Source organism: Neodiprion virginianus, chromosome 2, assembly GCF_021901495.1.
Source record: "Neodiprion virginianus isolate iyNeoVirg1 chromosome 2, iyNeoVirg1.1, whole genome shotgun sequence".
Classification (NCBI taxonomy): Eukaryota; Metazoa; Arthropoda; class Insecta; order Hymenoptera; family Diprionidae; genus Neodiprion; species Neodiprion virginianus.
Window position 1 is genome coordinate 1782854 of NC_060878.1, and position 12829 is coordinate 1795682.

The 12829-nt window shown below is 39.6% G+C and overlaps 1 protein-coding gene across 1 annotated transcript in view; it reads left to right on the forward strand.

Annotated features, from left to right (window-relative positions):
• LOC124298662 (uncharacterized) overlaps positions 1 to 12829 on the forward strand; it is a 148972-nt gene that overhangs the window by 57242 nt on the left and 78901 nt on the right. The window contains exon 2 of the transcript XR_006906855.1: positions 10593 to 10732. The gene's annotated coding sequence lies outside the window, so the exon portion shown is untranslated. The remainder of the gene's footprint in view (positions 1 to 10592; positions 10733 to 12829) is intronic.

The window sequence follows — 12829 nt, forward strand, 5'->3', positions numbered from 1 at the left end:
TATTCTAGCGATATATTCGACCAAGGAGAAACTAAGGACGAAGGTATTCCAAAATTATTCGTTAAAATTATGGTGTGGCTTTCTTTCTTTGTCACTCGTTTTATTATTTCCAAATGAAATTTCAGTCGTTTAAACGTGCAGACAAAGTCACATCCGTTTGTCTTTGTACGGTTCTGGTCCTCATGGCGATCAGGTTTTTGTTACACATACCTTGGGCTCAAAAATTGAGCACTTTTCTTATCTGGTTACCGACCAATTTTTTTCGAATCCGTTTCGAAACTGATCGGTTCCCTTCGCTTCTACTCTTTCGATTCGAAGATTGATCCAAGTTCTCATCCCCATATATCGGAAAGCCAAACTCGATTTTGTTATTTCGCCATCCTCACTCGTGCAGAGTAACGATATTCAGACTCTTCGGATGCTGACACAGTCCAGGCGGCTAGAATCAACAATAAAGCGAGAAAACACTATCGTAGAATCTTAATTTCCGTCCGTCCTACTCTTCCCCGATGAAGCCGATAATTTTGAGGTGTGGAATTTTCCCGGTAAACCTTAAGCTCGTCTGCGGACTCGGCGAAATGAGTTTGAGAGCAAAAAGCAGCGAGTCACGTAGCTCGCTCTGGACAGACTTCGGAAGCCTGTGTAACACCCTCGTGTATTTAAAAACGCGCATGGGGGAATCGAGCGTGGGATGATTCCTCGAGTCGATTCGGTTATCCTCAGTCAACGGATGGAGATGAACGAGGCTACGGATCTGTGAGGCTGGAAGACTCGTCGCTCTTATTCGTCGAGAGGAGAACCAGTCATCGGGCCAGCCGAGAATTCCGGAGTTCCGCCCACCTCTCATCATCCCCGACACTCTCTAATAACACGATGCTGCAAGCTCCTCGGGACGCACATCCGTTGCAAGCTTCGCCATTCTTTATTCCACGTATCACCTTCGCACGATCGACCGGATCATCTAATTGGATCGATAATTAAGCCGCGACGCACGCACCGTTAAAAATTTATCTGCCACATGACACGTACCTACTTCATACTGTCAACGCGTCCGTGACATCTTGGTATTGATCTCACCGACGTGACGATCGATTGCTCGATAATTATTCACAGTCGGACGAACATCGACCAGCAAAGCTCCGTTATCAGGACCCGCAGAACTTCGAGCATGTAACTATAATTAATCGGATCACTGTTCGGTTTTATAACGAATCGAGCGTTATATATCTGCTTGATTGGTTCTTCGTCGCGGAAGAAAGGATTTTTTGTGATTTGGTTCCATTTTTTTTTTTATTTTTTATTTTTTCTTTCTCTATCGAATTCGGTGTGCAATAATATGAGTAAAAAAAGAATCGTGGCCAAACGTATGTAACGATCTATGTACCTACCTTGTGACTTGGAAAGTTTTAATTCTGCACGTCGGCTGTTTGTTTTTTGGGATTTTTTTAAACATTCAGTGGTCGGATAATGCAAGATGAAAATATACATCGCCGTCGTGAGTATGGTGTGCAAAACGTGTAATTGACGGAGCGTGAAATTACGTTGTTGCGCAATTGCATAAATCCAAGTCTATCATTGCCGTTAATGGTTTGATTCAACGCAGTTCTGCGCACTTGCTATATTTCGCAAAATTTCAGCAAACTTGATTATCGAAATTGTGTTTGAAATTTTTGTAAACCAAAAGTAATCGTGCATATTAAATTTGTACTTGAACATGAACCAGTATAATGTACATGTACATGGATCTAAAACTAGAGTGAATGACGTATAATTTCAAAAAATTACTGTTTCGGGTATAAATTTGATGGATAATGATCAATTCGATGATCGAACAATCTCTAGATCCTAGATCTAGAACAATCTTTGCGAGGTTCGCGTCCCCTGAAATGACGATCTATCGATCTCTCAATTTATAAACAGTGTGATAACAACTGGCAAAAAATAAACGACGCGGTTGTTCTCGTGATTTTGGTTGTTGAATCAGGCCGACATAGCTACACTATTCGTTATATCCAGTCATCGACTCGTCATCTTCTCGGTGTTGGTAGAGTCTCGTGTATAGCCCCGGTTGATTCTCCTCCTTTCGATGACGGTGAACGCGGTTCTGGCTCATGCGAGGCCATGAATCCTCGAGTAGTTTGTTTGTCTTTGAGGAAGAGCCGAGCGTACGTTCAAACGACGTGGCGAAAGAGATGCGCCGACCGAGTAGGTTCAGCGGCCATCTTTTTTACTCGTCCCCTCGCTGCACCAAAATCTACGTGCCTTGTAACCCTACCGCGAGAACGTCGTCCTCGATCTCGACGTTTAAAACCTCTGTCCGCGGTTGCGTCTGCAGAAGGATGCTGCTGAAGCCCCCGAGGGAGAAGGGTTAACATTTTCCAGGAGTCGGGTCTGAAATCGGAGACGATTTTCTCTCCGCACATCCTTATTCTTGTCATACCTATTATATACCCTTGAATTCGACGTAAGAGATCCTCGGTAGCCGGGAATTGTTATAAGTGCTGATATCCTCTCTTATACTCTAGATCATCAGATATAATCTAGAGTGTGTTTTTAACTATTAACTCGGAGTTTTTCCATCCACGTGTTTTATGCGTTAGGCTGAGTATTTTAGAAAATAATTATTTGCCATTTTACACCATGGCAACCCAGGTTAAAAGAAAGGTTTTATCAAAATATGACCGTTTTATTATACGTTACGTGGAAGATCCCGCTCAGTTGATCTTCTTCTTTTCTTTTCGCACAAAAAAAATTTTCAACACCACCTCGACGACGTTGAAATTTTGAAAAACAGATTGTTATCGGGAATTTTGAAATTGAGATATCCTTAAATCCATGAGTCACTATGTTTTGTGTAACGAAACGAAAGTTTTTGTAAAAACTTGAGATTCGGGCGGTTTTTTTCCTCAGTACCGAAACATCTACGCGTTAAAATTCGTAATTACTAGTTTTTTAAACTAACAAATATTAAAATATTTCACTGATCTTTATTTCTCTTGTCGCTTTGTAGCGAACAAAAGGTCACGCAAAACCAGAGGAATGCGAATCAATATCATTATAATTTTTCATTTTTTAAACGTGATGTTTATTGGTTTTTTTTTTTTTTAATTTTTTTATTTTTACCGACAACTGAATCTTGTGTACTAAAAGAAAATTACACGCAATTCAGGTTTAGCAAAAACTTTTGTTAATGTCGTACAAAACGTTTATGGATATATTCAAATTTCGAAATTCCCGAAGATAGCCTTCATAAAAAATTTCAACATCGTTAAGGCAGTATTAACAATTTCTTTTCCTCCGAATCCTTTTTGCGTGAGCTATTTCTCTTTGGTGAAAAATTACAAGAATCTCGGAGAATTAAGAGTGAAGTATCGAAAGAAAAAAAAATAAATAAATAAATAATAACGGCCCTCTTCTGAACCACCCTAATATTTATAATTATTGGTTTATCTGGCTAGGACATCGCGCATCGTAATAATGAAAAACCTCAGGCGAGCTACTGCTGATTTATTGCGGGACACTGCACTCGTCGCGCAGCCCTCGACAGTGAGTTAAGGACGAGGGTCAAGGGTCGTGGTACCGGGAGCAGATAAAAGGGCTGCTGTTTACCGTTACTCCTTCTCTCTTTCGGTATTACAGAGTTCCTGCACGGTATATTCCTCGTGTTTTGAGCACCCGTGACATTTTGTGTGACACCGTCGAGTGCGTCTCATCCTTTTCAAAAACACACACGCACGCAAAAAAAAAAAAAAAAAAAAAAAAACAAGAAAAAGAAACCCACCCCCAGCCACGATGGACACGTGAAAGAAAACAGCAGCGTGCATCACCCCTAATTTGGTCCGACCATATTTACCCTAAAATAAAAATACTCGTCCTTATATATTGCACAATAATCCCTGATGGTCTCCAATTTCAATTCACGGTAAATTTTATCTCAAACAAGTGAAATTTTCACTGCCGTGCAATTTGTGGAAAAACTAGTCGAATAAATGGGCAAAAAGTGATCTACGATTGCTTTTAAGCTCCTCGAAACGAAATATTTTACGGTCAAAGTTACACAATTTTTAAAGTCACGTCCGTGTAATATTTCATAAGATTTTCTTTTACAACTTACCGCGAAGTATTCCCTAGTCGATTCAGACGTTGTTGTATCGCAACGCGAAAAAGTGGCTAACCCTTTTGGTTACACATTTTTAAACTCAATAATTTGGCCCGAGTTTGTGAAATCGTGGGTTTTTCAGCTCGCTGATGACGAATTTGAAGTCGGAAGTTGATAGTTTATAAACAGAAGATGGCGGATCCAATATGGCGGACGTTAAATCGAAAAGACTATGAAAATTCGATGATTCTAACCGAAACTTGTTACTCGAGGGTTATTCGGGTTATATACGAAGTTACAACGATTATTTGAAGTTGTAAGTAAACTGTGATAAGACTGGGATTCTGAGCATCACCCTGTAACTAAAAGGGTTAACAGGCCCATTCCACACACAATTTCTGAACAAAGACAATCCAACGGATTTTCACTTCACGCAGAAATAAAGGAATTGCACGGATTCTACTAAACTGCAATAATAAATTCGTTGAATTCGTGCCATTTCTTTTTTTCTGCGTGAAGTGAAAATGTGTTTGAGTGTTTTTGTTGATAATTGCGTATAAAATGGGGCTTTTGAACTCATTTTCGTGTTTCAGATACGTGGACTTCGATACTTGGAGATACGTACGTCAACGTCAAAATCGACCCTTCGAGTACACACTGAGTCTGTCGTATCTTATCCTCAAGTTTCGATTCTACCACTATTAACCTCGAATCTTTCAATTTTTACCCAAAGTATGAAAAATTTTAGAAAGTGACAATATTTTCAGGAAATTTCTTTTTTCCATTTTGCTTTTGATTAATCTCTGGGTGTCGCATGCCACAAAAGGCTTCTAAATATCGGTATCGAATGGTCTGAAGTGAGCAAAATTTTCCACCTACAAACCGGAGGGCCGAAAGAAATCGGTATAAAGGATGGGGTTCTGCCTTTGCGGAGGAGAAATTTTGGCAGGGTCTTAACTTACGCGAAAATATTACGGAAACTAAGAACCATGGCAAGGCCAAGAGAAGTGAGTTGTAACGGAACGTTTCTCGGTTTCCGCTCGACTGCACGTATAATTTGATCTGGAAATTACGTGTACTCGAGGTGGTTAAACATTCTTGACTTTTCGGGGCATCCGAAAGTCGCGCCCTTGGACGACTCTTCCCTGTTTTAAGGTTGTAGGTACAACGAGGTGACTACGGATCTCAGGAAGATCAGAGAGAGGTAAAAGCTTCTCGATACCGAGGTCTGGAGGAGAACTGACGGAGAAGACGGTCGTGTCTACGTCTAATACGCAAAACATACGCGGTAGCCCACCCAGGGTGCCGTCGGCGGCCATCACACGTGCCGACGCGATGCTGTTTACACGATACCGTAATTTTATACTCCTGTTGCGAGCGGCGAACCCGCGCGCCTACACCTCCTAGAAGACATATTCTATAAAAGTGTATACGGGCACGAGGGAATATCGGCGACTGGTTATGTAGAAAAATATATTTATACAACGCGAGCGAGTGTCGTTTACGCGTTTTTCAATGCGCAGTGCGTTTTCCGCACAAAAATTACCCGTTTCTACGACGGTAGATTCGGTCTGCGAATGCGCGTGCGCGGAGTAATGAAAATACCACCCTTAAGTCATGGGAGTGTGGAAAGTGGTATTTTCTGCACTCCGCGCATGCGCCGTTGCGAACAAATCTGACGTTGCGCGATCCTAACCTCAATTTCGTGCTTCGCGAAAAAACGCGTGATATATTCTCGTTGGATAAAGAATCGTGCGCAACAACGTCTTCTCGCCTCGCGTATTTTCAATTTTCTACTTCGTCTCACCTACGACTCTATGTTGCAAACTTAAGCTCGACCCGGAAAGACCGAGTTTTTCTCCTTGTTGCGCAATATACTATTTCGAAAATTACGTTCCGTCTCGCCTGCGGAGAATCAAACCAGGCTTTTGAAATATCGTCGATTCAATTCGATGCAAACTTGTAAGTAGGGAGGAGGCGGACAAAATGGACCCCCTGCACAATCGAATGAGATTTAAAAAATGTCGATAACGCTTGAAGTATATTTTCAGACCAAAGACAAACAGATTGCGTTGTTAAAATTATTCTAATGTTATTCCTACCTTAAGGGGTCCATTTCTATCTTCTCTCCCCTAATTTGTACCAATTAATTTCGCTGCAACATCAGAAACAATGGAATAAAATTAACGAGTCAGATTTTTCACACATAGAAAAAACTGTCGTATAAGTACCCGGATCGTTCATCACGTTTTGAGAAATTGTAAACGAAGCCGGTTACAAATCAAAGATGCTGTACTAAAATCGGTCACTTTCCACGAAGATACCTTTTAGACACCTATAAAAAGACGAGTGCAGAAAACTTCGATTCTACAGAGTTTTGTCTGTTCTGTTCTTTTTCTTTTCCTTTCATTCCTTTTTTCTTTTTATTTTTCCGGGGAAGGGGGGAGTGGTTGCTTTTTTTTTTAAATTCTCGCATCAGGAATGGAAGCTGCTACTAGGAGTGTGTAACATGTGCCAGGAAGCGATTGTCTTGAGCGAGGGTTTATCGGCGGTCTTTCGGTTTCTGCTGTTATACAGCTTCAGGAGTGGCGACGGGTCCGAAATGCCGCAAATAGGCCGTTAGTTTACAGCTTAAACGCCTTGAACCTACTGCTCGACCGAGGCATGGAAACAGGGTAGAATACGATCCTTAGCTTAGGTTCATTCGCAAATATGTTTCGTAAGATGTCACGAGGCTGAAGTTAGTAATCCGTTAACGTAGCGGAAGAAATCGGTGAGAAGAAATCACAGTTGTGCGGAATTTTCGAACGACGTTCCAGGAGTTGGATTTTCAAGATATGAGCATTTCTTTGCTTTTTACACACATATGGCTGAATATATATCAAAGAATAAAATTCTAAAGGTACGAGGTAACGATTCTTTCGAAACTTGCATTCCTAGTAACGTTACCAACTTCGACACTATCAGATCTCAGATGTTGTATCAGTTTTAGCTTCATTCTCAAACTCGAATAAAAGGTATAATAAATATTTACTCCAAAAAAATCCTTGCGCCGGATCAAATTACACAGTTTATCATTATAATTCAGGTACGAATGAAGGCTTCATGGAGTCGGCGCTGTTTCATGCTCCCTGAACCTGTTATTCTGGTTTCCAGCTGTTCTGGGATTGGTCGAATGTCCCTCTTAAACGGGGCCTATCATCGCCTCGTGATAAAAATGGCGGATGAATGTCTCTCGAAGAGAAATGATGAAAAAAAAAAACTAATAACAATAATAATATAAGTATGTGCGCTAAAGGCAGACGAAATAATATCTGGACAGTGTTTCTTCGGCAATCTCGATATTTTGCGCAAGCTGATTTATATGTTCGAAGGTCTTCTCGAAATAACGTTATTTTCATTTCTCTCTTCGTTCCATTTCTTCACCCCTGCAATTACTTATACGTATCAATCGATGCTGCCGGAATGCGAATGATCGATTTGAAATTTTGTTTTTTTTTTTTTCTCACATCTATTCCTGGCATTTGCCCGGTGGATAGTAATTCGCATAAATATCACCTATACGTGAAATACCGAAATACCGTTAAATTGAAAAATATGTTTTCGCGCGTGCGGTGATTCAGAATGTGTTACGTATACACGTACGTATTATTATAAACTTGGCAGAAAATTTACCTACCTGTCGCTGAGTGTAGTCCGAATTATTGATACTTAACGGTAAACAAAATTGACCTGAAACGTTTACGGGAAGATGAATAAAGAGAAAAATTACACGATCGAAGAGAAGGTCTGGGAAAGAGAAAGGAAAAAGGAAAAATTAAAAAAAAAAAAAATAAAAAAAAAACACCCTTTAGACGAGTGTATTAAGCTGCATGTTTCCAAGGAACGTAGGACTGGAAGACGATCAAGTATAAGTGTATCCATGGTTTAACGCCGTGGGGACGGCGAAATAATTTACTCGAGGGGGACCGCAATGTTTAAGCAATCCGGTCTCGCGCTCATCTCACTTTCTTTCGGTTCTAGTATTTACCTCACCTCAGTTTCGTTTAGTTTCGTTTAGTTTAGTTTAGACTTTAGTTACGTTCCCCGCATACGTGGTTCGGTAAATTTTGTATATACCTACACACGTTTCACGGTACGATTTCAATCCTGTATTGTATATGTACGTATAGTACGTACGTAAGTGTATTATCCACACAGTTTCGAAAAGTTCTAACCGGTTCCAACACACTGAATCAAACTGACGCATACACTCGTCTGTCTAGATTTTTATACACTCCCTGTGGTTTCGGCAATGCTCACACGCAGTCGTAAAAATTCAAAGTCGCTAGAATTGTATGTATATTGCACATATATATACACATATGTCCGTTCGATGTAGCGCGAGTGCAACCCTTCGACACATCGTCAATTGATAGCCTGACGATTTTACGTCGCTACCGTCAAATTGTCCGGTGTAATAATGCGCTGCGTTACAGACTTACGCATAAATATTATCACCCATTTTTTTTTTTTTTTTTTTTTTTTTTTTTTTTTGTACATAACAAAAATCTGTAATGGATTTTTCTACCGTTTATAATCGGTAAATGTAGAGAAACGCGAATTTCTCTTTTTTTTCACCGATTCTCAGAGCTATGACTAATTATAATTTCTACTATCCTTCTTCTTATAAGCTTCGGTGAAAACAATTGTCAAAATAAACTTTTCATCTCTTCATTCGCACGCGTATAAGTATGGTATGATACGATTTCCGTAGAAAATTCATTTTTTACCGCCGGAAGTTGTACGTATAGAAGAAAAATAAACGTATCTTTCTTTCTTTCTTTCTAATATTCAATCTTCCGTTTTGTTTTTTGTTTTTTTTTCCAATTCGCAAGAAACAATCGTATTCTTTTTCTTCTTTCCATCCTCTGCTTGGAAAGTCGATTTTCTTTGAAGAAAGATATATCAGTAATTAATCAAATGTCAAGATATTCTTTTTTTTCCATCTCTTACTTGTCGGGTAAAATCGTATTTTGCGAAATTCGCAAAGAAGTCGATTTTAAACGCGATACAAGAACAAGGGAAAAATGCAATTACATATCCTTTGTACAAGGCACGTGTGTGTGTGTGTGTGCATTTGATACGAGTTAAATGAAATCAGGTTAACCGGCATTTTGTTATGCACTTTGTCTGAAACGCAATGCTGCTGCATGTGCGGTATAAAATCCTGAGGCGTGCATCTCGGACCCGTAGAATCGTCTGGCCCAGATGCGACCAGCTGCGGCCATCTTGCCAGATCACGGACTTAACTGCGTCGTTAACAGTTAACGACCGTTTGTTAAAAGCCACCGGAATAGAACATTGCCGCAAGGTGCGCGACCCACGACTGTAATATAATTTACCTACCTATATAACAAAAATCTCACACGAATCATCCCCCATATTGTAGTTGTGCAGGATGACGATGAAGAAGAACCGATATGCCCGTTGCTTGACTGTAGAAGAGAAATTATTGCCTCGTAACCGTCTTCGTGACACAGGTTTGCAAAAAAAAAAAAAAAATTAATAAAATTAATATTTTTGTTTTGTAAGAAACGGTGTAAAAAAAAACCTGTCCAGTTTTTTTTTTTTTTGTTTGCAGACCTGTGCAATTTTCACGTCAATGCATCTTGGAGTAAAACATCTTTTCTGGCTCTCATCAAAAACGGAAAATGATGTTATTACGTATCCTCTGATTAAAAAATTTCTTCAATCGGTTTATTACAACTCGAACATAACGAGTCAATGAAAATCTGGACAACTCGTAAAGAGGGTTGATCGTGTATAATTGAGGCGAGGTTCCCCTCGGAAACCGAGGGGATGAAAGGGAGAGACTCGATATCGCGAGGAGTAGCCTCTTCCAGGAAGCTGCTGCTGCAGCTAACCGGAAGTTATAAATCTCAACTCTTTTCTCTCTCTCTCTCTCTCTCTCTCTCTCTCTCTGTCTCTCTCGCTTTTGCTCTCGCTCTCTCTTTTTCTATCTACGGGATTCTATTGGCCAACAGTTTCCGCCCTGTGATCGTTCGCTCTCAAGACGTAAAATGGACAGAACATATACCGTCGTGCATTGTTTATAAGACGAAGTATTGTTACGAGATGGCAGACAAGAACCATCTGTCGAGGCTGCCGGCACTGGGAAAACGTTGCGATCCAACGCGTGTGGAGCGCTCCTTTACGTCTTATAAAATTTTACGCTCGGCGATGACGAACCAAGTGTGCAGTAATTGCATTCAGGCTATTAAACGTGCAGTTAAAATACCTTCAGCGCGAGTTTGCGAGGATTTTCCGCCAGCAGAGAATAACGCTTGAATCCCTTGTTTGCGCAAATTTTTTTATTTTTCTATTTTTTTTTTTTTTCATTTTTCATTAATCTCCGGTATTATTTTTATATACGTAAGATAGTTTTCGAAAAATACATTTATTGGATAAAAAATGATTCTAAAAAATTATCTTCTTCTTTTCTCTTTTGCAGCTGCAACAGCAATTTTTCTCTGCCAGCTTACCCATCGCTACCGATAATTCAGACTCCGCAAATTACGGTAGCTACCTTATCCTCACCGTAGAACATGAAGATCGCTGCTCTGACGACAGCAACTCTCACTTACGGACGGGGTAAGTTTTCGTTGCGTGATAAGTTACCGAGGATCGGTAAAAACGAACCCTCGGCCGGTAATACACCGACTTACCGAGCACGGGATTAGTTTTTTGTATCCATCTTGGGTACAGCTATCCACGTACCTCGAAACGCGACTTTCGCTTAGTAATGGTTTCTATCGGTCGCTGTTGTGGAGCAGCTTTTGCTAAACTCGAAACGTTTGGAGAAGGCTCGAAATTCAGGCTATTTGAACTGGTTCATCAATCGATGGTCAGTAGTACATATTTAAATTATTATTTCAAAATGAAGAAATTAGCAATTGCCATTTAAAAAAAAAAGACCAAAAATCTGTTAAATTTTCAATTCCTAAAAATTGAGGAGCATGTAAATTAAAATTATGTGTAGCAGGTGTAGTGATTTTGTAAGTAAAAATATCGATTCTTTTGGATTTTTTTTTCATATGAAACAATTATCAAATACTTATCACGATTAAACCGAAACAATTTATTGGGAATTGAAGATCCGGTGAAGACCCATTTAAACCGTAGAACGATTAACTAGCATCGTGTTTCATATTTTTGTTTATTTTATTATTCTGTTGTTTTATCATACGCGACTGGATCTCTTGAAGGGGAAAAAAATGTCTTTAAAAAACACTTGTCTTTTATCCTTTGATGAGAAGTAACCTAACCCCGCTGCCATATACAGCTGTGGACATACTTTGCGTTAAATATTTTTTCATTGTTATAAAAAGATTGCTTATCATACGTTTCGATGTGCGCTATTCATTTGCCAGGTCTGCATTAGTCGATCTCTTGGAAACTTTTATCCGCAATCCATCCCCCAATGTTGTAGTATCTTTTTTTTTTTTTTTTTTTTTCGTGCCAAAAAATGCTTACGTTTCGCTTTGGTTTCTTTCCTTTCAACGTTCACTACACATCGACGGTGCTTCAAGTTCCTCAGACGCCGATCTCAACGACCATTTTTTGAAGAGGTTTCACGTTGTTAACTCCGAACTTTCTTATTTATAGAAGAGCAATAGGCCTCAATTATCAGGCTCGATCCTACGTTCGTATTACACGCATGCCTGTCCATGAGGTGATTTCAAATAGTCGCACTTCATTATCGCACGTCATTTAAGAACGGAGCTGTCCACGTACACAAGGAAACTGTGAATAATGAAAATACCACAATTACAAACAGGTCACAAACAACTCAGTCGCATCGCAATAATGTCAGAATTACGTTCGCACTTAACGCTCGTCTCGTCGCAACACGCAAACGTCTTTGAGGCCTTTGTCGGTGTGCTGCGTGTAAAATCTATACACAGCTACACTCCGTAATACGAAAAGTATGTGGATGATCGTCCCACACGAGTTGCTTGGGCCCTACGGTCCCTAAATACTTGATAGAAAGATTTCGAGTGGTCCACTTGGGAGTTCAAATATTTCGAGTATTATATGTATAGTAGATGGAGCTCTGTGGATACAGGATTAGAAAGAGAGGATGTGCGGTCTCTGAAGAAATGGCTTAATATTCAAGGACATGATTATTGATATGTGACGTCCAAATTCGAAGACTTCAAATTACGGGGAGGTACAGCTTGGACGGTCTAAAATCGTACCTATTTTTAGGAGTTTCCTTTTTTCTTAGATTAAGAAAGACACTTAGCGTAATTTCAGCTTGAAGGCACTGTTATTTATAGCTCCCGGAACATTTTGAACTTTTTTCATTTAAATTAATAACAATGGCGGCATGGCGCACACAAACGGCGAACGACCACGTTTTCAATCCGGTGGCGCAGATTCCTCGGTCAATTTTTATCCGATCGACTTGAAATTTTGACAAAATTTTTAAAACTTGTTCATCGATTCGAGCTGGTGGCTAGACTTTTGAATTTCCGTATCAACATTTTATTAGACAAAATTTTTCAACAACTTTCAACAACATATATTTCAAATGATTTTTTTTTTACGTTCAAAAGTTGAACGCTCATGTCTGGAAATGCGCCATACCACCATTTCGTTAATAATTTCAATGAAAAAATTGTAAAATGTTCCTGAAACTATAAATAATAAAGCTCTCAAACTCAAACAATTCTAAGTGTTTTAATT